Source organism: Centropristis striata, chromosome 14, assembly GCF_030273125.1.
Source record: "Centropristis striata isolate RG_2023a ecotype Rhode Island chromosome 14, C.striata_1.0, whole genome shotgun sequence".
Classification (NCBI taxonomy): Eukaryota; Metazoa; Chordata; class Actinopteri; order Perciformes; family Serranidae; genus Centropristis; species Centropristis striata.
The window spans coordinates 530,976-553,726 of NC_081530.1; the positions used below are offsets into that span (position 1 = coordinate 530,976).

At 39.3% G+C, this 22,751-nt stretch overlaps 1 long non-coding RNA gene across 1 annotated transcript in view; it reads left to right on the forward strand.

Annotated features, from left to right (window-relative positions):
• The window catches only part of LOC131985305 (uncharacterized), a 41,078-nt gene extending 29,794 nt beyond the window's left edge, over nt 1-11,284 (forward strand). Inside the window, exon 3 of the long non-coding RNA XR_009395622.1 lies at nt 11,264-11,284. This is a non-coding gene — a long non-coding RNA (uncharacterized LOC131985305). The remainder of the gene's footprint in view (nt 1-11,263) is intronic.
• The last annotated feature ends 11,467 nt before the right edge of the window (nt 11,285-22,751 follow it).

Sequence of the window (22,751 nt, forward strand, 5' to 3'; positions counted from 1 at the left end):
AAGACAGACAAAACAACTACAAAGAGAATCAAAATAACAACAAAATAAGTCTGTGTGCCTAACTCTGTTGAGAATGAGGTTGTGGGGGCGTTTTTAAGTTTGTGCCCAAAGGCCTATTTCAACATGATCTCACAGAAATCCGTGGAATAGCCACGGATTCGCTCAAATTTCCGTGAAACTGACACGGATTTCGCTACAATGCAAGTTAATGTCAGTCATATCCCGTGGCTATTCCAACATACAAAGTGATTATGTACATTCACTGAGTGAATATTTAGAAAATAAAACATATATTTCTCGCTAGAAATGTGATCAAAATCCATTTTTATGCAGAAACTAAGTCAAAATATTGATTTTTCACTAAAAATGAGAGAACTGTCCGCCATGTTTTTTGTTCTGACCGCCGGGACCTTGAAAGTCACGTGACTTGGAACAAACCAATAGGAACAAATATCCATGGAATAGCCACGGGATATGACTGTCATTAACTTGCATTGTAGCCAAATCCGTGTCAGTTTCACGGAAATTTGAGCGATTCCGTGGCTATTCCACGGATTTTGAGTTAAGCGAAATCCGTGGCTATTTCACGGATTTCTGTGAGACCAGGTTGCCTATTTTCTCAGCTCTGCCCACGTATACAGCAGCTAGTTCAGGTGCATGATGTGGTGTGGTGTGTCTGTTTCATAATGAGTAACGAGCCCTAACTACCTCACGCCCCGGCATCACGCCGAGGTAATCTGATGTCCCGTTTAGTTCAGATCTGATAAACACCAAAGCATTCTCCGTTTTAACAGTTCCACAGGAAACATATGAGCAGATTAAGGCTAGTTAGAGGTGCATGTGTTTGCTTATTGGGAGTCTTAAATTAAAGTCTAGTCATCTGTTCAGTATTATAGGATTAAAATAGTTTTGTTACCAACTGCAGATAGTGCTGAAAGGGATTTGTTTGTTTCTCCTCTGTCTCTCTCTCTGCCTCTGATTCTTCCACACAGTGCTACAGTATATCAGTGCTCCAACCGTTCCAATGTGTCTGTGCTTATCAGTTGTCCTTAGAGCGCTACATAGGAGCACTGTGACTGGGGATTTCTGACTAACAATGCTGACTTGAGAGCGCTGTATTGTGTCAGTCTATTGAAAAGGGCTGCATGGATTTAGCAGCTTTGCAGCTACAGGTGTGTGTTTTATATGTGCCATATAGTGTTGTGAAAGGATAACACATTTTCTGTCACTTAACTCCGGTTGCAGTTCCTTATTCCATGCAGTGTATGTTCACAACACATATCCTCAGGCCACAGTCCATAATCCGGTTTTTCATCCGCTACAATGAATATACAAGAGCTTGTCAAGGTGAAATTGCTTCACAAATACCAACAAGTCATTTAGCTACAAGTGCATGTAGAGCACATGTTTGGAGGATAACAGGAGCTCTCATTCAGGGACACCGTGTGGTTACACATGCACCTCACATTCAACATTATCATTATGTGCATTCAGGCATGCTGTGTGAAGCAGCCTTGGCTTGGAGTGGAGATTGCCAATAACGTAGTAGCTTCTGAGGACAGTGGTAAAAGCAGATTTGCTTGTTCTGCCAAAATTTCCTGAGGTTCTGCAGTTCTCAAGTTTAAATTTTGCTTTTTTTTATACGTAGAATATGTGGCTTTGCATTTTGAAGAGTATATTTCATGACACATAAAATAGACACAGTATATATTCCATCTGTTTCTGTCTTCTACTCGAAGCTATAAATATGGGTTTTACTCCCACTGGGAGCAATGGAAGCTTCATGCACCAAACTAACAGAAACTTCTAGAACTGGACACGTGCACACGCCATGTGATTTATTATTCTTTTTGCACAAATAAAAGATAAAACTGCCATTTACCATTTAATAATCCAGTCAATGTGTGGGTGCTGATGCAGAATGCAAACACACTAGTCTCATTCAGTTTTGGAAATAATCAGTTCTTGTCAATTTTACTCAAAAATTGTAACGTCCTCAAAGATGTTGGCATAAAAAGTGATCAGTTTGACCTTGGATGGTCCCATGTCCTAAGTTGGGAAGTCTTTCTTCCAACTTCGGGTGTGTTCATGAGCTGTAATTCATAATAGAGGCTACAAAGAATGTGTTTTATTTTATTGCCCAGAGCCTTTAAACAATAAGGTGATGGCACACAAGCCACATCTCTTAATGTTAATGGAAGTGAAAAATGAATTTGTGGCTCGGATCCACTCCAAAATATAATGGCTTCTTCCTTGGCGCATGCAACACCCACCCACCAAGTGTTAAGAAAATTAAGCCAGCAGTTTTCAGTCGTCGTCCTGCTGACAGACAGAGAGACAAACAAACCACCCGAAAACATAACCTCATTGGCAGATGTAATTAATCAAATTAGTACTGAAATGAATCAAGCCTTCACTGTTAAAACTGGACTTAATCTGTTCAGTGTTTGCCAATCTTAAAATATAACCTGGCATGGACCTGTGCCACTTTGTACCCCTTATTTTTCAGGAAAGACTAAAAAACTCCCTGAGCCACCAGTGAGTCAGAGCCAGACTAATTTTAATGACAACATTTTTTACTTTGTCTGGAAGATAATGCTGGAGTTTGGGGTTGTAAACTGTGTAGTGATATTGATCTTGCGAAATGAGGTGCTCTAGCAGAATTCCAAGCAGACTGAAACACCTTTTTTCTTTTCATATGCTCATTTTGTCAGGTGCAAAATCAATCAGTTTGGAAAGTGTGTGCTCCACCACCTTGTCAAAAGCGAGTAATGTGCTTCCCTATCGATCCCGAGAATGCAGAATTGGCAGGCATACCAATTCTCAAAGGGAGGGGAACGCTGGGACCTCGAAAACCAATCAAGTGCACATTAAACTGGTTTCCTACCTCAAGGAACTCTGTTCATCTTTAGAGACTGTGAGCTAGGCTATCTCTATTCATGACTCACTGCTGATCTTCTCATCTTCAAAAATCCTGCAGCATATTTTCCCTTTTCCCTCCATCCACGAACACCTATAACTCTTCCAAGTTTAAATGGACCTTTCCTCCTGTGCCTTTCAGCAGCCAATTGCACCATTTAGCAGCTAGTGTCACGCTAATTGCTATCAGGTGTCCGAGCCCAACTGCCTCAGTTCAGAGGCCATAATGCATCCAGACTAGATGGTGAGTCGGTGGCCAAGGGGCGGCACCAACGTGTCCTGCGGTTGGATCATTTGCATGAGGAAGCCAGCAGGGTTTGGCTTTCAAAGATCAGGGTCAGTGGAATAATAGAGAGATTCCCTTTTCTTTTTAATCAATGTGGTGTCCTGAGGCCTTTTGCAAGGCTGTTCTGAGAGAGTTATCGGGAGCGCTTTGCTTTATGTACTCTGCTCATGCTGAACATTTCGCTGACAATCAGCAGTATTGGATCAGTGCTGAATACACTCGACCCCATCTGGCCCAGTATTAGATACCATGGATTCTCCTCCCATTGCTCCACAACCCGTTTTATCCTTTCCTCACTTTAACTGCAACCCACTGTTTCTCTTGAGTTTCACTGACGTCAGAGCCACAACTGATGAAATGAACCAGCAATTCATAAAAGCATGATACAAATTTATTGTACGTGCATAGACAGGGATAGATAGAACTTTTTTCACTAAGATTTTGAAGGAAAGCCATTATACTTTTCCTAACTTTCTGTCATTCTCAGCTCGAGTTGATGCCCATGACAGATTGCTATATTTGCTCTCAGCATGTTACTGCAGCATTTAGATATTATAGACTGCCACATGTACTTGCATACTAACCTGTGGGAAACTTGTAATCTTGGTTGCCAGTGTTGTTAAATTTTCCGCAATTTTGGCTCACATTCCTGTTGGAACATGTTTGATTGTGTAGCTTTTGATTTAGAAGCTGTTTTTGGTGATTTTTCATGGCTAGACTCGGTTTCAATCATCCCACTGCTTCATGTCGCTACATGCCAATGTCAGGACATCACAATGTTAATTTCTCCCCAATTGTTGATCACATTCCTGTTGTAACAGGTTGATTGTGTCTGTTTTGTTTTGTTTTTTCACGCCAAAAATTGCAGCTATTTACAATACAGTCATTCCTCTGGCTGCAATGATGGATGATACATAGACGACGAGAGGACCCTTAATGGTTAGCATGTAAATGCTTCTTCATAGAAAGGGGTGAATAGAGATTCAGCAGCTACAGAAATAAAGTGTTTTTCAAACATTTAAGCATGTAAATACACTCACCGGCCACTTTATTGGCTATCAAGGTGTACCTAATTAAGTGGCAGTGTGGACTTCTGCTGCTTCAAGGCTGGATGTGTTTTCAGAGGTGATCTTCTGCAGACCTTGGTTGTGACGAGTGGTTATCTGACTTACTGCCTTTACATTATCTCCAACCAGTCTGGCCATTCTGCTCTGACCTCTGGCAACAACAACAACACATTCAGGCCCAGAAAAACTCTGTGAAAATCCCAGTAGATCAGCAGTTTCTGAAATACTCAGACCAGCCTGTCTGGCACCAACAACCACGGCACATTCTGAACCTCAGCAGGTCGTCTTCACCGTGGTCACATGCCTTAATGTTTTGAGTTGTTGCCATGTGATTGGCTGATTAGCATTAGCGAGTAGTTGCACAGATGAGCCCTAATAAAGTGGACAGGAAGTATATGTCCAAGAAGAAACCACAAATACTAATATGAACCTGAAAATAAGCATAATATGTTCCCTTTAAATGTGGAAAAGTAACTGTGGAAACTAGTAGTTGTGGCTCAACTGTGTCTCTGTCCAGTTGTTGTGGAATTACAGATGTTCTAACTTTAACACCACATTAAGGATTCTTCTTGTCAATGTTGTCTGAACCAAGGTTATAATAGTTTTGGATTTTTCATTAGTTTTAGTTTTAATTTCGTTGTCAATTTTTGTTTTCAATTTCAGTTAGTTTAAGTTAGTTTTCAGAGTGAGTGCATTAGTTTTAATTAGTTTTTATTTTTTGGAAAATGCTTAGTTTTAGTTTAGTTGTTATTAGTTTTAGTTGTTTTGTAATGGGGTATTTGTTGGGTGCGAGATTCAATAAGGTCACAATAAATGTTTCGTTTATTTCCTTTGTCTGATCCATCTCAGCCCCAATAAGTTTATTAAGTCATAAAACCAGATGGATTAAATAGATTTAATATCAACCAAAAGAATTACGTATGAAAAAAGTTGACAAAGACGAAAACTAAGGACATTTCCACAATAATTTTAGTTAGTTTTAGTTAGTTTTTTAACCACAGAATACAGTTTCAGTTAGTTATCGTTTTTTTTTTAAACTCTCGTTTTTATTTTTATTTCAGTTAACGAAAATGTTTTTTCAATTCTAGTTTTTGTTATTTTGTTAGTTTTCGTTAACTATAATAACCTTGGTCTGAACAGCTGAGGTCAAAAGTAAATTATTTACGCTGGAAACAGTGTCTATTTAGCAGCCATCAGCAGCTTTCCCCAGATTTAACATTGCCCACCATTCATAACTTGCTGTATACTCTCTGTTATGCCTGTATGGAAACTAAACTAGTAAATTCATACTTCAATGGTGGTTTAGTTTTTGTGTCAAGCTGGGTCAAAAACAGGGAGAAGCACGGTGAATGAAAGTCGGCACAATGCTTTTATTGTTGTCAAACATACTCAGAATTAAGGTGAGACCTCCTGCTTCCACTGTGGCTACTATTCAGGGTGTATTATGGTGTAATGATAAAAAAAACACAGTTACAGAAAATAAGATAACAATACATTCCATTTGCTCTGCACAGCCGTAGCTGCCGAGAAATAAAAAGTATGAACTGCAGCAAAACATCATGGAAAATGTTCACTTTAGAGAAAGCAATATGAAACTGTAAAGATTGTGATGCTGAGTGTCAAACGCGTGATGAGGATGTATTGAGAGCTTACAAGGCTTACTGGTGTGTCATCCAATCAATAGCAGGTACTGCAACAACACGATGGTGATGCATTAAAAGGCATGACAGCACAGCACCTCCTCCAGGTTACACCACCAACCCCTATATATCAAGTAAAATGAAAATGAAATGCCACTGACATAATAATGAGCAATGCTGTAGGTTACCTGACTGTTTTACAATCAACTCACCACATTCAGTATCGTTTTTATTCCCCTGCTGTAGGAACGAGCTGCTGCAGGTTCCCTTGAATAAAACTACCATGTCGTAAAGGTTCCTTATAATGAGATTATCTTTGCAGCTTATCTCTTACCAAAGATTTAGTATCCTTTATGTTCCAGCTGATCATTTCACACGGCGAGGACATCAAAATGGCGTGTCCCATTAACCACGTCATCATTGTGGTGGACAAATGTGACATTCAGGTAATTTATGTTGACACCGGACTCAGTGTTTCACAGCTTGTTCCATTCAATAACACTTTATGTGGCTGTGATACTTGCGTCATGTGTACGTTGCATGCTTTGTGTGTGTTTACATATTGATTTTACCTCAGGGTGTATACAGCATGTACTGTATATGGCTGTGTGCTTTCCCTTTTCTCCCTCACAACCCACACATGGTCACATGTTCAGCAATACATCATCACTCCAGGGAAAGTGAAAGGTATAGAGGGAAAAGTGTATTAATAGGGAAGGAAAAAGAAAATTAAACAAGGTGAGAAAGGAAAAATTGCAGAGGCATCTTAGTATTGACCTTTTGTTTGTTTGTCTTATAGATGCTTCTATAGACGCTGCCAAAAGTCATCAAAGTTGGTCCTTTGGTGGACATGAAGTGCTCTGATATTTTCATATTTCATATTGAATTTCAAAAGTAAACTTTGCAATTTAATAGATTTAGTTTTTCATGAAGCCATTACATTCCAAACCATTACATTTCACTTTTTGCAAATAGTGTTTTTGGTCGTGATTTTAGTTATGTTATCTTTTCCGCAGCTTGATTGCTATGTCCAAATATTTATGAAGAACTAATTTAAAAATCCAATCACAATTCATGATGTAGTGTGAATAGAATTTATTGCAACTAAAGAGCAAGAAGCAGAGAGTTGAGCAAGGCTATGCAAATAAATACACCTTAGAAAGCAAAAGAGTCCCGTATTGTTGGAGGCCAAGCCAGAAGTTGGCGTCACCATGGGGTCTATTGAGGATTCGCCTATGGGATTTTTGCATTGGATTTTGGATCATTGCAGAAAATAAGCTCTGTTTCAAACACACGTTTATGATGCTTACACATTTTCTTCAGCAGAATAATCTTCAGGACTGAACACCACTTTTATGATGTTTGAAGCACTAATGCAGGTGTAACCAGGGTTAATTAAACCCCAGGTTCTTTAGTCAATTACCTGTATATTAAGTAATAATTTTCTAAGTGTTCTGTCAAATCTCAGTTCACTAGTATTTTTCCATGAGAAGGGAGCAGTAAAAATATCTTCTCCTATAAACAAACCTGTATATGCGTTACTGTCTCTTTAAGTTAGGTGGCCGTTGTTCGGCGCTGTTTTCTGACAGGAGTGTTAGCTCACCTTAGCGCCGATCTCTGCGAGTCGGCCGATGCCTGGTGTGTGTGTGAGAGTAGCTGCAAGAGAAGAAAGAGAAACTTAGAGTTCAACTGATAAAAACGAACAGTTAGAAGTCAGACAACTGAAGAGAAGAGACAGAGAGATAGAAGAGACCGTCGGTGTGCCGCGAGTTCCAGTAGGATGACGTGAATTGTTGTAAACAATAGAAATCCGGTGAGTCACGGTCAGTGTTTAAATTAGCATGCTAACTCGCTATCAGAGTGCTAAACACTGAAAATAACTTGAAACCTAGCCTTAAATTCTCTCTAAAACCAGTCAGGATAAACTAGAAATGGGTCTGAATAATTTATTAATGTCTGAAGCCTGTTTATGTGCTTTATGAATCTTGTGCTGCTAGTTCATTGCTGTGTGTAAAACTCTTGGTAGCCGCTCGGTGCAGGCTAATGTGGTGCTAAGCCAGTAATGGGCCCCGGTAAAAAAAATAAAAAATAAAAAATCATGCAGCTAAGATGACGAGAGTGTTGAGTTAAAAAAAAGTGTTTTTCATTGTGTGAACTGTAAAATTAATATAATCTATATAAATATTACGAGCTATATGCTAAAAACGAGAGTTATTTTTGAAATGCTGAATGTGAATTCATGTTTTGTTTACTGAGCTATGATGAATATTACAAGTTCATGGGGAAAGTTATATTAAAAAATTCATAAAAAAATTGTAGTAGTAACAAAGTAAAATGGACACTGAAAAGCAGTAAGTTTATTTAAATACATTCGAATGGACTTTTATTATGTACTGAATGAGTTATTATTCCTGCATGGTTGTGTATAGGGATGGGTACCTTAAAGCTAACGTTATGCTATGGTTCAGAAGATCTCCGACAAGCTAATCATCGGTTTTGACAAGCTAGCGCCACCATAGCCTAATAAGTTGTTTATTAACCCAATCTACAATCTAAAAGAGTTTGCAAGAGCGCTGAAAAACACAACCAGACGATTAATGTCCTCGACAACCACTGGAGTCTCACTTAGCCACTTGTGAGCAACCGCCTTTTACACATAAAAACTTAAAAATTCATAAGTGGAGGGGATTTACTAACTAATTTATATATTGTATAACTAAACAGATTCCTGAAACCTGTTTAGATTTCAGAAATCTAACCAGGAACCCATTCAAAATCCTCATTGAGTTTGATAGGTTTAGACCCCAGGGTGCTAAGATGCTAACTTACTTCCAGGTTTAAAAACTCATTACTGTAGCGCCCTATAGGCTAAAAATTGGAGTACTTTTCTTATCACTTGTTGAATGGAAGACCAATGTTCACAATGTTGGTCCTGATTAGTTATGGAACTCCAACCGTTCTTCACCATACATATGCTTACTATACCAAAGTGATAGCATCCACCCATAGTTCCCTATGAGAGTGTTTGGTTCTGTCATTCACACCATATACATAGTGTGAAACGTGATCAAGCATTTGATGATGTTAATAAAATAAATGGCTTGTCTGAATTCCGCTGATGTATTCATAACAAACTGCCGATTGTAATTTGCTAATATGTTGCAGGAAGCCAATGCTGATTTATATTCCCCCAAAGTGTCATTGTGCAGAATCACTGCAAACCAAAACACCTTTGAACACAAACACAAACTGTAACTCTCCCATGACAGTTGACACCCTGCTATTTTATTGACACAATGTGACATAGAGGCAAAATTAAAAAAAAAGCTAAAAAAAGGTACGGAGGTGTCATAGACGATGGGGACAGGCTCATTAGACAGGCATTGTTTTACTTTGGCATCAATTGACAAGCATTTCCAAGCCACCCCCACACACACACACACCATCTCTCCTCATCTGACAGTCCCCGCAGTCTGCCACACTGCGACACTATGGACTCAGAATTGATTTTAATCAGGGCTGTCACTGGATCAATGGAAGTTTATTACCCCCAGAAGGAGCACTGGCAATGAAGCTCTGCCCCCTGGGAGGTGTAGTTTCGCCAGCCTTCATCATCCAACCTGCTAACACCCCTTAGGGAGCATCTGGTATGGGAATTGCAGTTTTTATTGTGCGCAGTAACTCTCATTGTTATTCTTCTGAAATGCGATGCTTTGGCCAACACTGGTGTCATGAAGGAAAATGGAAAAGAAGCGCCGTGGCGTTGTGAGTGTATGTTATAAATACATTAGTTGAGAGCACATTCTGTGAAATGCAAAGCGATGAGAAGTGGACAGACAAAAGGGAAAAACAAAGCACGCTTATTTATTGGCGCTCACAGGCCAGTCAGAGTCTAATGTCAGGTATTTGTGAGTTCTTTTTGACAAACAACCAAGCGGTGGTGTTTACAGCACAGCGTGTTATATTAGAGCCATTTAGAGCGCCTGCTGGAGCCCACTCCCTACTGCTTTCAATACACACTGGGTTTCAGTTGCCCAGGTGACTAGCACAAGGCTGTGATTAATTGCACTTTGTTAATAAGCAATTCCTCCAACAATCGTCTGCAGGAGCAATTTCAGTATACGTGTCTGCATGTGTTGGCAGCAGGGGTATATCAGCCTGCACGTGTTTCTGTGCCAAGCCTTTGTGCCTCCTCACCATTGTACATGCTCATATTCACTTGGGGGTTAAACAATTACAAACAAGAGAGGTCTTTCCCCAATATTGTCCTCATTCCTCACTGTCCCCACCACTAGTATTTGTCCAATGATATATGAGGTGAACCTAATACTGTTCTCACCAACCCAATGTCCTGATTACAAACAATTATTCATTGTTACTTACAGTAATAAAAGGGTAATGGGGCCTCATAAATCTACAAGCTAGTACTCCCATTCGCTCCCAGAGGGGTGTTGCCAGTGGGCCCATTGGGAGATACAGACTGGGTGAACAGGATGGTCAACGCCAATGTCAAACGTTTGACCCGCTCCACTGATTTACACCCAACATTAAACAGCATCACATTATTGTTTAGTAAATGGTGCCAATGATAAATCTTTGTGCTCAAAGGAAGTCATAAAATACTTGTCAATAGATGGGCGGCAGGGTGGGACACATGCTTGCCAGGCTGTGATTGGATGCATTGGATGACTTTGATTAGATGAAAGGAGGCCTTAAGTGTGCGGAATCAGATTATGGAGCATAATGAAGAAGGTAATGTTAAATTATCCGCAGCAAGGTTGATGCTTTTAATTACATCCGAGTGCTGATGTTGTAGAAACATATGATTAGCACATGTCAGGGGGAAGCGTTTGATGTACAATGTCAGGAAATGAAAAGTGAGAAATAAGGGGGAGGGAGGGAGGTGGGTAGAAGATCTTTATCATCTGAGGAGCGCATGATTTTGAAAAAAAAGCCTCCCTTCACTAATTCAAACTTGAATGAAATGCAGAGTTTTTCTCATCACATCAACCCATTTCTCAATTCCCACGCTCTTCCTCCCACGCATCCAACACACACACACACACACGCTCATACACACACACACACACACACACACACACACACACACACTGGATTCCTGGACGACTCTGCAACAGAACGGCAGTGTTACCATGACGCTACACTCCGGTCAGTCATCAAGGACAGCTCGTTGAAATTCCGCTCATCTCTTCCCTTTCTCCCTTACTTTGCCTCTCTCCTCCCAACCCTTCTCTCTCTCTCTCTCTCTCTCTCTCTCTCTCTCTCTCTCTCTCTCTCTCTCTCTCTCTGTGTCTCTCTCTCTCTCTCTCTCTCTCTGCTTTTGTTAACAGCATTACATAAATGCCTGGAGAGGAGCGAGACAGAGGGAGAGACGGAGGGCACAAATGCAAAGAAAGAAGACGGGCCAAAAAAAATCAACTCATGTATATATTACTCAGATAATCCTTTGTAAATCACTTATTATGTGCCTTTGTAAAACAGGGATAAAATGATTAGAAGGCCATTTGAACAGAACTTTGCTTGTCCCCCCATCCCCACCAAGTCCACACACACAAAAACACACATACATCCAACTAAACCGATGATGATTGCCAGGAAGCACTTAGCGTTGCACTGACCTCAGTGTTTATTGTTAGGATGGAGGGAGGATTATAGAAAACATATAATATGGGTGCAGATGGGCGGGGACAGGGTGTGGAGCGTAGATGGATGGAGGGATGTGGATACTTAAGTAATTTGTGATGGCAGGTGACTCATTGAGAGAAAGACCTTTGATGAATGCATGTCCAGCACGTCAAGGACAGGTTGGAGCAGAGTAGAGGTGCATGTGGAGTGCATGCAGGGGGAGGTGGAGGTAGGAGAAGGGGTTGGGGCTATGGGGTTGTGGTTGTGTAATGCAATAAGTGGGCCGTTTGATTCAATCGCGCTCCACGCAAAACACGCGCTTCACTCCGCTTCATTTAGCCGAGCCGAGGCCAGACTCTGTGACTCCCACTGATGCTGAAACACACTGATGAACACTGTGAACCAGAGGAGCACCCGCCACATGTCTTCACATGACTACACTCATCGGCGCCAATGACATAAATATCCATCAATATCATGCAATAGACCTCAAATGCATGCAAACACACACACATGCATGCATGCAGAGGCGGAGCTGCACCTGACTTTGGCTGGCCCATTAACCATGTTGAGAGGGAGGAAAGTCGGGGGCAGTGGAGTGTCTCTTATTCCAACAATCAATCATACATTAGCCAGATAGCATATCCAACTGAGCAAACTGCCAAGCAGACAGGAGACAGGGAGGAGGAAATCACTGCTAACACCAGGGGCCAGATGCATAAAAGTCTGTCGGTTCAAGTCTAATAATCTCTGTGCACACAGCTCAAGAAATATGCTCTTTATTTCTTCTTTCAAAAGCTTTTAGTACACACAGTTCTGTTTTGTATCTATAAACTGTTATAAAACTGTGCACACAAGCATCATATCCACCCCCACAGTTAGAGATAAATTGATTTAGATAAGCTGTTAATCAACTGTTTCCATATTAATACGTCTTTCTGATCCACAAGTCTTTGGACCTGTCAGCACACAAAGCAAAGTCCTCCAGCAACACCTAGGCAACGGTGCCTATTAATAACTCCCACACGCTCATCAATTGATCACATGCACCTGTAAACCATTACGTTGATTGATTTGTTTATAGCATTCATATTCCAACAGGGTTCCAAAAGTAATTTGCAACATTAATAAAAAATTCATAAGAATATTAACACATGGAAATAAAATTATTTGAAATTGAAAACATCAATAGCAGCATAAGTGTTCCCATGTTTGGAATATAATTTTGTAAGAGTTTGTAATCCTGCAACTAAATATTAGAAGCTTAATAATGCTGGCAAACAACCTAAAAACAAACATTTGTTTTTCTGTTAGATGTTTTACCTCATTATTTTTTTCCACTTCTACTTTTCTCCTACATTACACATGTAGGAAGGTGATATGATTGGCTCATGTGAACATATTGACACCTTAGAGTGTGTAACAAAGACATGTAGCCACATTCACCCAATGGTTTCTGGACTACCAATTTTAAAATCAAGTTGGGCATTTAAGCTGTTCCCATCTTGTTTTTGTTGTTTTTGTTTTTATTTTTAGCCAGAAGTGACCATATATGGACAAGAGGGTTGAGTTGGGGGGTTAGACAGGTTACCAGAACAGCAGGACCATTAACTGATAGCACAGCTAACCCTAGTTATCGCTACCTACCTTGGTTAACAAGGTGCAACCGTAATTATAATTGAATGTGATATTAATTGAGAAAAAAAATTTTGCTGGTGAAAGAGCCGCTTAAAATAACGAAACATCCAACTCTGTAGCAAGGTTATTATAGTTAACGAAAACTAACAAAATAACGAAAACTAGAATTGAAAAAACATTTTCGTTAACTGAAATAAAAATAAAAACTAGAGTTTTTAAAAAAACGATAACTAACTGAAACTGTATTTTGTGGTTACAAAACTAACTAAAGCTAACTAAAATTATAGTGAAAATGTCCTTAGTTTTTGTTTTTGTCAACTTTTTTCATTCATAATTCAGTGTTTCTATTTGAACATGCAACACATGGTGAATATGTTTACTGAGACTGGGATGTTTACACTAGAACCAAAATACAAAACACCCAGAACTGTAAGAGTTAATAACCTTATTGGGGCTGAGATGATAAACCAAAGGAAATAAAGGCAAAATGTATTATGACCACTTTGAATCTGGCAACCAACATATAGCCCATTACAAAAAAACTAAAACTAACACTAAAACTAATAAAAACTAAACTAAAACTAAGCATTTTCAAAAAACTAAAAACTAAACTAAAACTAGAAAACTCACTGTAAAAACTAACTGAATTTGAAAACAAAAATTCACAACAAAATTAAAACTAAAACTAATGAAAAATCCAAAACTATTATAACCTTGCTCTGTAGTCTCTTTTAGTACAGACAAATGCTGAACATTTTTGGTCAATCAAATTTTTTTTGAAAACATGCTGTGAAAGGGTAAAAGTGAAGATGAAAACATGGACAAGTTCAAAGCTATTTAATGTATGCAGTGCCATAAATATACAGTATATGCAACTTTATCAATCACCAGGTTGCTGAGCCCTAAAGCATACCTTGCTTTCTTGTCTATTTTACTCTGAATGGGACAATCATTTACAAAATAAAGTATGTATGATGTATTGAAGAAGACTTGACCACATTTAAATGAGGGTCAGTAGATAGTGACTCACTGGAGATGGTAAATCAGGTGAGAAGTTGGGCCATTTTCTCATAAACTTCTATACAGCCATTAGAAAGAATGCAGGTTGAGGCACTTCTGCATTGGTTTCACTTTTCAGAGCCAGAGATTAAAATAAATGACAGCAGCTGGTTTTCTTCCTGACAGTTGTTGCTGGTGAAAGAGCAAAAGTCACCATGGATAAGTAGACAGAATATACACTTTGATATAATTCCAAGGTGTTGACATCATCTCAAGGCACTGTGGAGACTAATGAGTGCAGCATACAGTAGCTTTCACAGCAGCAGCACGGCCATTGCTCAGGTTTATTCGTATTAACATGGTCGGCCATTTATTCATGTCATGTTTTTACCACTCAGTAATACTCCTTCATTAATGATCCTTCAACACAACAGCTATCTCTGTTTGCTTTCCATGTCTACTTGTCCTTTGCTCTTCTGTGTCAGGAGAGGAGTTTTGCTACATCAATACATAAACTCCACACTGACTGCAGCTTGATAATCATTTTTATAAGGCTCTGCTTGCTTGAATACAGGCAAACTCTTTAAATTATGATATTATGCACCATTAAAACTGCAATTATATTTGTACTTTTTCAAGACAAAAACAGCAACAGTGTCTTTCCCTTCCCGTGTGTTTTAATCTTAGATCTTTGACTCTTTCACAGTGTGTTCATAAAAGCAAATTTTGACATTTTGGTTGCCTAAACATGTCTTTTTCAGAATGTGGTTGACCTCCTAAGGATCTGACTGTTCATTTCTAACTCCAGATCCACTAGCGTTAGCTTACAACTTAGCATCCTCCTCCGCAGCTCCACTCTCTTGTCCAGTCAAGTTGGCGATGGTCAAAATGGCAAACATTAGGCTATCTGCCAGCTAAAGGGTGATGTCTCTGCAACAATTAGATTTTTTGCTAAAACATTTTGCACACATCCACGGTGGTTGGACGATGAATTACATCAGTCAATTATATCTGACTTTCTAATGTTGCACCATTGTCAGAATGAATTGTTCATTTGTCCAATACTGCAAAAACCCTATCCAATCAGCCTTAGCCTGATGGTGAACGAGTAAACAGTAAAATTCCTTCTAAATGTGAATATGGAGGCATGCAGATGTTCATATTTAGCCCCAATCACGGTTGTGCCTGAGCACAGCCTTACAGCTTTGCATGACTAGCTGCTTCTATGTGCTGCACTACAAAGGCTGTTTGTCTGCATCTAATGCTACGACAATTAGCAGCCGACTGTGGACAGAAAAGGTAAGAGATGGGAGATTATGCAATTTGTTTCATAAGAAGAGAGACGCTTAGAATAGTATGAGCAAAGTAAACAAGTTAACCACAAATGAGACAAATGAGCTGGAGATTTGATGTAGAAAATGGTAATGCTGATATGAAGAAAACAGAAAAGTTACGAGAAACACATTTAGTTTGGACATTTCATTAGACATGAGAAACCATTAGGGACACAAACTAGATGTATAGTGGTTTAAATTAAACTTATTTAAATGAGGACAAAGTAAAAAAGACTAACAGGAAGCATTAAGATGGCATAATTAAGACTCTAATTAAGACACCGGGAACCACAAACTGCTAAAACAGACATTGTGGCCTGGCGCAGACTCTTCCAGTAGCTGAGCTCTACTGGGACTGTAGACTATATCCTTCACAGTGATAATGTTCCAAACTGTGTGTATTTACTGCCATTAAATTGAAGCTTTAAGAGGTTGAGTGGACCTACAGGAACTGCTTTCCCATTTATTTTTATTTTTATTCAGCTGTTTCTTTTATTTTGCCGTACATATCAGCAGGAAAAGATGCAGTCAGCACTGCAGACAGCAACATGCTTCAGAGAAGAGATTCAGGATTCATGTTTGCTTTTCTGTTTTCTGACATTTGTAAGTATTAAAAATACATGAATCTCCTTTTTTTGCAGCGAATGTAAAACGTTGCTTCTGCTGCATCAGCGGCCATGCACAAGGCTAATAAATACCTGATGGAAAGTCATAAAACTCCACTTAATGTCACAAAACAGATGCTTTTATCACATCAACAAGTAAACAAAATGTGTGTGACGGAGGGAAACAGGTGGAGCTGCTCATTGAAAAGCAGCATTGCAGGGTTTGTTGCTCTCATGGAGATGGAGAGAGCATAAAAGATGAATGAAATTTAAATATGTTGACAAATTCATCAGGTTTAAGATACAGCAGCTTCAGAAGTTGGTTACAAAGCAGCCAAGCCTGACTAAGTAGGTCTTTGGAAGTCATGACATGGTTGACTGATCTAATGTAAAAATCTGTGTAAAACAGTAAAATAACAGAATCCCATCTGCATATCATAAGTGAAGTAGTGAAGCGTAATGGTGTATGTTTTGTATTTTAGTGTCAATGTACAGTATGTGCCATGTTGGGATCTGTGGCTCTCATTTCAGGGCTGCATTATTTATATTGATGCATTGTTAATAACAGCAGACTGATGCTGCTTTTGGTTTCTAACTGAGGATTAGTGGTAGCCGTTGTGTCATCAGTCACTGACCTGTAAGCTGGTGGATTTCTATAAAGCATGTGCAGTACCTGATTGTCAAACCGAAGCTTTTTGTCCATTTTAAACGCTCCTCTGGTGTTTTCTTTAACTCCCTGGGAAAAAGCCTAACCCTGAGCTCAAAAACATGATTGAATCTCCAAAGGACACTCCCCAAGGATGCCACTTGGGGAGCCTTCACTCTTCAAAACATTTTTCATCATGACACGCAGGCTACAAGGGTTTTTCACACTCACAGTACCTGCAGTACTCCATGGAGTTTTTATTTTTTCAAATTAGTGCTGCCTTTTCTAGTGTCCCTTTGCAGTACTTAAGAGCTCTAATTAAAAATAACTTTACAACTGTATTTCAAATACCAAGTCCTGTTAAAGAAAAGCCTGTTTTCCCTGTTATTCCATAAACTCAGTGACATAAAGTCACCCATATCTGTCTCTTGTTGGCTCGACATATTTGAAGCTGTCACAACAAGACCACATAGGTTGTTTGTTCCTTAGCTCAAATAAAACAATAACGTTTTCTTAATTAGTGCCCCTACTGGTGGCAGGAAATCAACACTTCCACATGCTCAAATGGAACAATCACCATTTTAAACATGTGGTTTGTTTAAGGCAACAAAATACTTGGTTAGGTTGGGAAAAAGATCATGGTTTGAGTGAAAATCAGCAAGTTATTCACGTCGGTACTTAAATGCGTGTCGTAATTATGTACATGTATACGAGTTAAAATAACTTAAGTCACTTTTTAGTTTCAAACAGGGCATGGCCTAAAAATACTACGTCATTTGACTTCATGTCCCAAGTACTACAACCACTAGAGGTCCCCTATAGCAATAAATACAAATATGTCAACCATATCCACCTGTTTTTATGGGTATTTTCAAATTGCTCTTTGGAGAAACAGGTAGAAATGCTAGAAATTTGGAAAAACGTGAAAAGCATTTTCAGCTTGGCTGAGGTGTAAAATTCGGATAAACAAAATTCATGAAAAGCTCTTTTGTTCTTTTCTTCTGCAGTAATTGGCTTGCCTTGATGTTTATCCCTATGGGCTGAGCATCTAATATTTGCATAACAGTAGTGGATGGAAATTGGCATTATTGAAATTTATTTTGCATATTTCCTGGAGATTGGTTAAAATTTGCACTATTTTGGATGGAAACCTGACTGATAATACCTAGACTGTTACACAAGTTTAAATATTCTTCTCTGACTACAACATATTTCATGCTCTGGTATGATCTGGGCCTACATACATTGTGACTGCTGTGTCTTTAAATCAGTATCTTAAAGGAGAGATGGCCAAAAGACAAACAGGCAGCTTTGGCCTTCAAAACCTTTCAGACTAAAAACTGCTTTCCACTGGAAATAAAATAAAAAAAGAAGCGGATTGTAAATATTTAATTTTTACTGCAGTCAACCACCATGTGACAGTGCTGTTTGGACAGGTTTTTCTTCTTCCTTTTTCTTGTGCTTGTGAGGTCATGGAAGTTCTCCTCTTGTTGCGACAGGACACTATCGTCATGGAATTTATCCGTCTGCGCGCAAAAAAACATGCAACATATTTTTTTCAATATTTCATGAACTGCTGAACACTGATTTTGAACTGCATTCAATATGTGCAGTATGTTTCTTTTTCTGTGTCACTGAGCACATGCTGTGACTCTTTTTAAGCCTGTCTATTAAAAGATACCACATGTATGAATTATGGATGGACTGTTAGAGGCTAAAAGCGAGCCAAAACGGGAGTTTCTTATAAAAACAGTGCATGCAGATGGAGAGTTTAAGTCATTTTCTTCACACAGACAATGTAGTCATGTATTACAGTATGTGCTCATTATGTAACCCTATCCAACAGAGTCATGTTAGTGCAGCAGGATACTTTGAAAAACAAAAAGAATGTACAACATGTGTAACATCATTGATAATGGCTTCCTCTCCTCTCTTACTTTATTTTTCTCTCACACAAACAATCACAAACAGACCACGGCCTTTTACCTTTTAGTGTTTGCGCTGCTTATTGGAGCATGCTGTCTATGCCGTGGCCCAGCTCTCAACAATGGCCTCAGCAAAGATCCCATTTAGTTAAGAGCCCATAGAAGACCTGTCTTGGGGCTAAACGCAGAGTAGCAAAGAGGGATAGAAGAGCCGAAGAGAAAGAGGGAGCGAGAGAAAGAGCTGGTAGAAGACAGACAGAGATGAGTAACTGCAGTATGCGGGTGATGCTGATTGAGTAATTGGTTGGTGCAATCTACACCGCTCTTTGTTGTCCAGTCATCTCTCCTTTGGCCTGAAACACAAACCTCTTTCTTCTGAACCAAAAGAAAACTCCCACACTCAACACCCGTATTAGTCACTTAACACTACCTCTCATGAATCTACTATTTGTCATTTACCCCCTCTTGAAAGTCCAACTCTCTCCATCCCAGTAGACCAAGCAATCTCACTCTCATCTTGATTCCCAGCAATTCTTCAGTGAGTGTAGCTCTCTAATGGTGATGGGTGTTTTCTGCTGGCATGAAATTGCTAACTCATCTCCTAGAGGGCAAGATCAACCGTCATCACTACTGTCACGCCAGCTTTTATTCATCACCTCGCTCTGCCCACCTCATGGTGATGGAGTACCACAAATAGTCGTATTTCATGTGCCGTAAACGCTCAATTAGGATGATGTCTGGCAAGGAGAGCAGCGGTCACAGGTATACGCCACTATCATGATGCAGGAAGGGTTTGATGAGCTTTGGGGAGTTTTACAGGCTTTTCTTACATTTTCAAAGTGGGATCATAAATGTATGAAGGGCAACTGAAAGCACTTCTTTTGAATTGAGTTCCATGTTACTTGGGTAAAGTACACTATTAGTTGATACTGGGCATTTTTTAGCTTTATTTAATCCAGTTTTTGGCATCGGTGGCCAGTCCGCAATGCCTTGTGTGAACCGTCACGTCACCCACTGGTTTGTGTATTTCAGTTCTGAGGCCTAGAGTTTGCCAATTTGACTGGCGCAATCTTGTTTTGTTTTTTTTAGGGGAGGAGGCCAAAAGTGACATTTCACAGGAAGGTGAAGTTATCAGCTAGTCATAGCTAGCTAGCTTGGTTAGCAAGGTGCAATCATTAAGTTTTTAGTATAACTAAAGACTGAATATGACATTTTTAGGCAACTAAAAACTAAAATTAATGGTAATAAACTAAAAAATCTGTTACCTATAAGGCATACCCTGCATTATACTCTATTTTGCTCTAAATTGGACAATCATTTACAAAATTCACTGTCTGGATGAATTTATATACACAATTTCCTGGCGACAAATTCCATATTTCTGGGGACATTCACTTCTAGCAAAAAAATGTCAATCTTCTGTTGGCGCTGAAGGAAAAGACATAGTATTACTATAGCCTGTATGAAGTGAAGTGGGCATCAAGTCAGCCACTGGTATATAGACTATAGTGCTGATGCCTTGAGTTTGGCTTTTTGGTCAATTTATTAATTAACTGTATATTGGACCATAATTTACAAAATTAACATCATGTATTGAAGAAGACTTGGAAGTAGCCATTGAAACGATCAACCCATTAGGAAAATGTTCACTGAGGTAATAAATCAAATGAGAGTTAATCAAGTTAACAATTTGACCCGTTTTTTTTTTTTTGCAACCAGTGGAGTCGCCCCCTGCTGCCCGTTAGAAAGAATACAGGTTAAAGGCACTTCCACATTGCTTCACTTTTCAGGCCGCTTGTTCACATCACATTGAAAATGAACTGGGGTGAACAATCATTTCTCAGCAACTGTTCAGTCAAAGACTTGAACTACATTTAATGCTCCACATGAGGCTTCGTCCCGTTGAGAGCTAATTGACAAGACATGTTATATTTTCAAGATATTCACTGTGCCTCAAAGCCAATCACAATCAATTCTGGAGAGATATTTAATGATTTAACACTTTTATTCCTCTACTTGGAATGAGTCATGCACTGAAGATACTCTTTAATTCAACACAGTGCAGTCAGCTACTGTAGTCACTGCTGTATGAGTGTTTATTTTGGCTCTGCTCTCAATATATAATGCAAAACATGCATTCTGTTGTTTGTTGGAGGTTAAATTGAATAAACAGATGTACTCTCAGTTCATGTTTCCAATTAACATTTTCAGCAATGTTTGTCTTGATTGATTGCTATTCTGTCAATGGAAAACAATCCCAATTATACAAGTAGTTATGGGCGAGGCTGAAGAATAGTTAAATTTAATAGCTTTACACCAGATTTACCAAAATGGCTTCTATCATAGTTTTTTTTGATCAAAGAAGAACCAGCTGGGGCACCACAGAGCAACCCAGCCAGCCAGCCGAGAGCAAGGTAGACTTAAATCATAGCCTCTTTTTTCTTTTCTTTTTGGGACCTGTTTGGCCTACAGTCAGCCATGATGGATGGGCCAACAAAGTATGGTCTGCTGTGGGCTTCAGCTGCTCTTAAATGTATGGGCAGGGGGCTGGAGAGATGGGATGAATGGAGCAGACAGAGAGATGAGATGGAGGGACCAGGGGAGATATATGAGAAGAAGGCTGAGGGAGAGGTGATAGATGTCTAGGAAGAGGAGAGAGGAAAGAGGAGAGAAGGACTGAGATGACCACAGACTAGTTATACTGTAGGTGGGCTGAAGGGGGGCCACGGTCAGCCTGTGATCCGTCTCTGTCACAGGAAGGAAAGGATTGTCTCCCTCAGATAATCTGAAATTTAACAGCAGAGCTGAAGGTAAGGGCGGATGTGTGTGGGAATGTGGGAATGCAGCAGTCACTACATGTTATCCCGTGCTAGTGTGATTTATAGCATGGAGGGAATGGGATCTGGATGTTTCCTGATGAGACGCACTTTGTTGGTTCACCATCATGACCGCAGCATGTTCTCAGAAAGATGAGAAGGAGGGGGAGATACAGAGATCAAATAGGCAGAGTAAGGGAAAAAGTTACAGATTAAGCTATAGGAATTCAATCGTAGATAAATTTAAACATGTAAATCTCCTTATATTCTGACTAACTCAATGCACAGATGTGTCCTTTATCACTTTAAATATCAATCAGATCATTACAGAAATATCTTTTTTAACTTAACAGTCTTCCAAATCTCCTTTGTGTTGAAAACAACCAGACCTACAAGGACTTGGGAAATGTTCGATGATGGAATGAAATACATTTGTGACTGTGTAAAAAGGCTGAAGACAACCTTAACCTCCTTTTGGGGTAGATTAATATAACGGTCAGTCGGTCAGCCACTGTGGTTCAGACTGAAATATCTCAAAAACGTTGAATGGACATTTCTTAGAGTGCCATTATTTGTTTGACATTTGTTGTTTAGATCGAAATGTCTTAACTTATTTGGATAGATTGCCATGCCAAGATTTTAACTACATAAATATCGTGGTGATGATAATGGTATTCAGATAGCTATATAAAAGTTTGAAAAAAATGTAATGCTAATTGTCAAATTCTTTGTTTTTTGTGAGTTTTGTCTCTTTTTGCAAGTGACTAGTGTGCTAAGAGACACCATGGAGTTGGTTCATTATTTCAACTTGCTAAACATGCTAGCTAGCTAGTGCTTTTTTGGAGCCAGAGGTGACCAAATTTGGAGGAGAGGATTTGGCTAGGTTATTAGCTAGCTAGCAATTATACTAGCTAGCCCAACCCTCTTGTCCAAATATGGTCACCTCTGGCTAAAGAAACCTAACTAATTAGCTAGTTAGTGCTTATGATAGCTAATAACTTAGCCCAACCTTCTCATCCAAATATAGTCACCTCTAACTCCAAAAAGCAATGTTGACAACCAAAATGCCAATCTTAGGACTTCAAACCGGTAGTCCACAAACGAATGGGTGAATTAATTCTTTTATTCAGTGAATGGTAACAAGATAAAGTGCAATAGCTGTTGGATTGATGGATTGAATTTATAGGTTTTTTGTATTTTTTATCCATGTGAATGAATTGTTTGAGGATA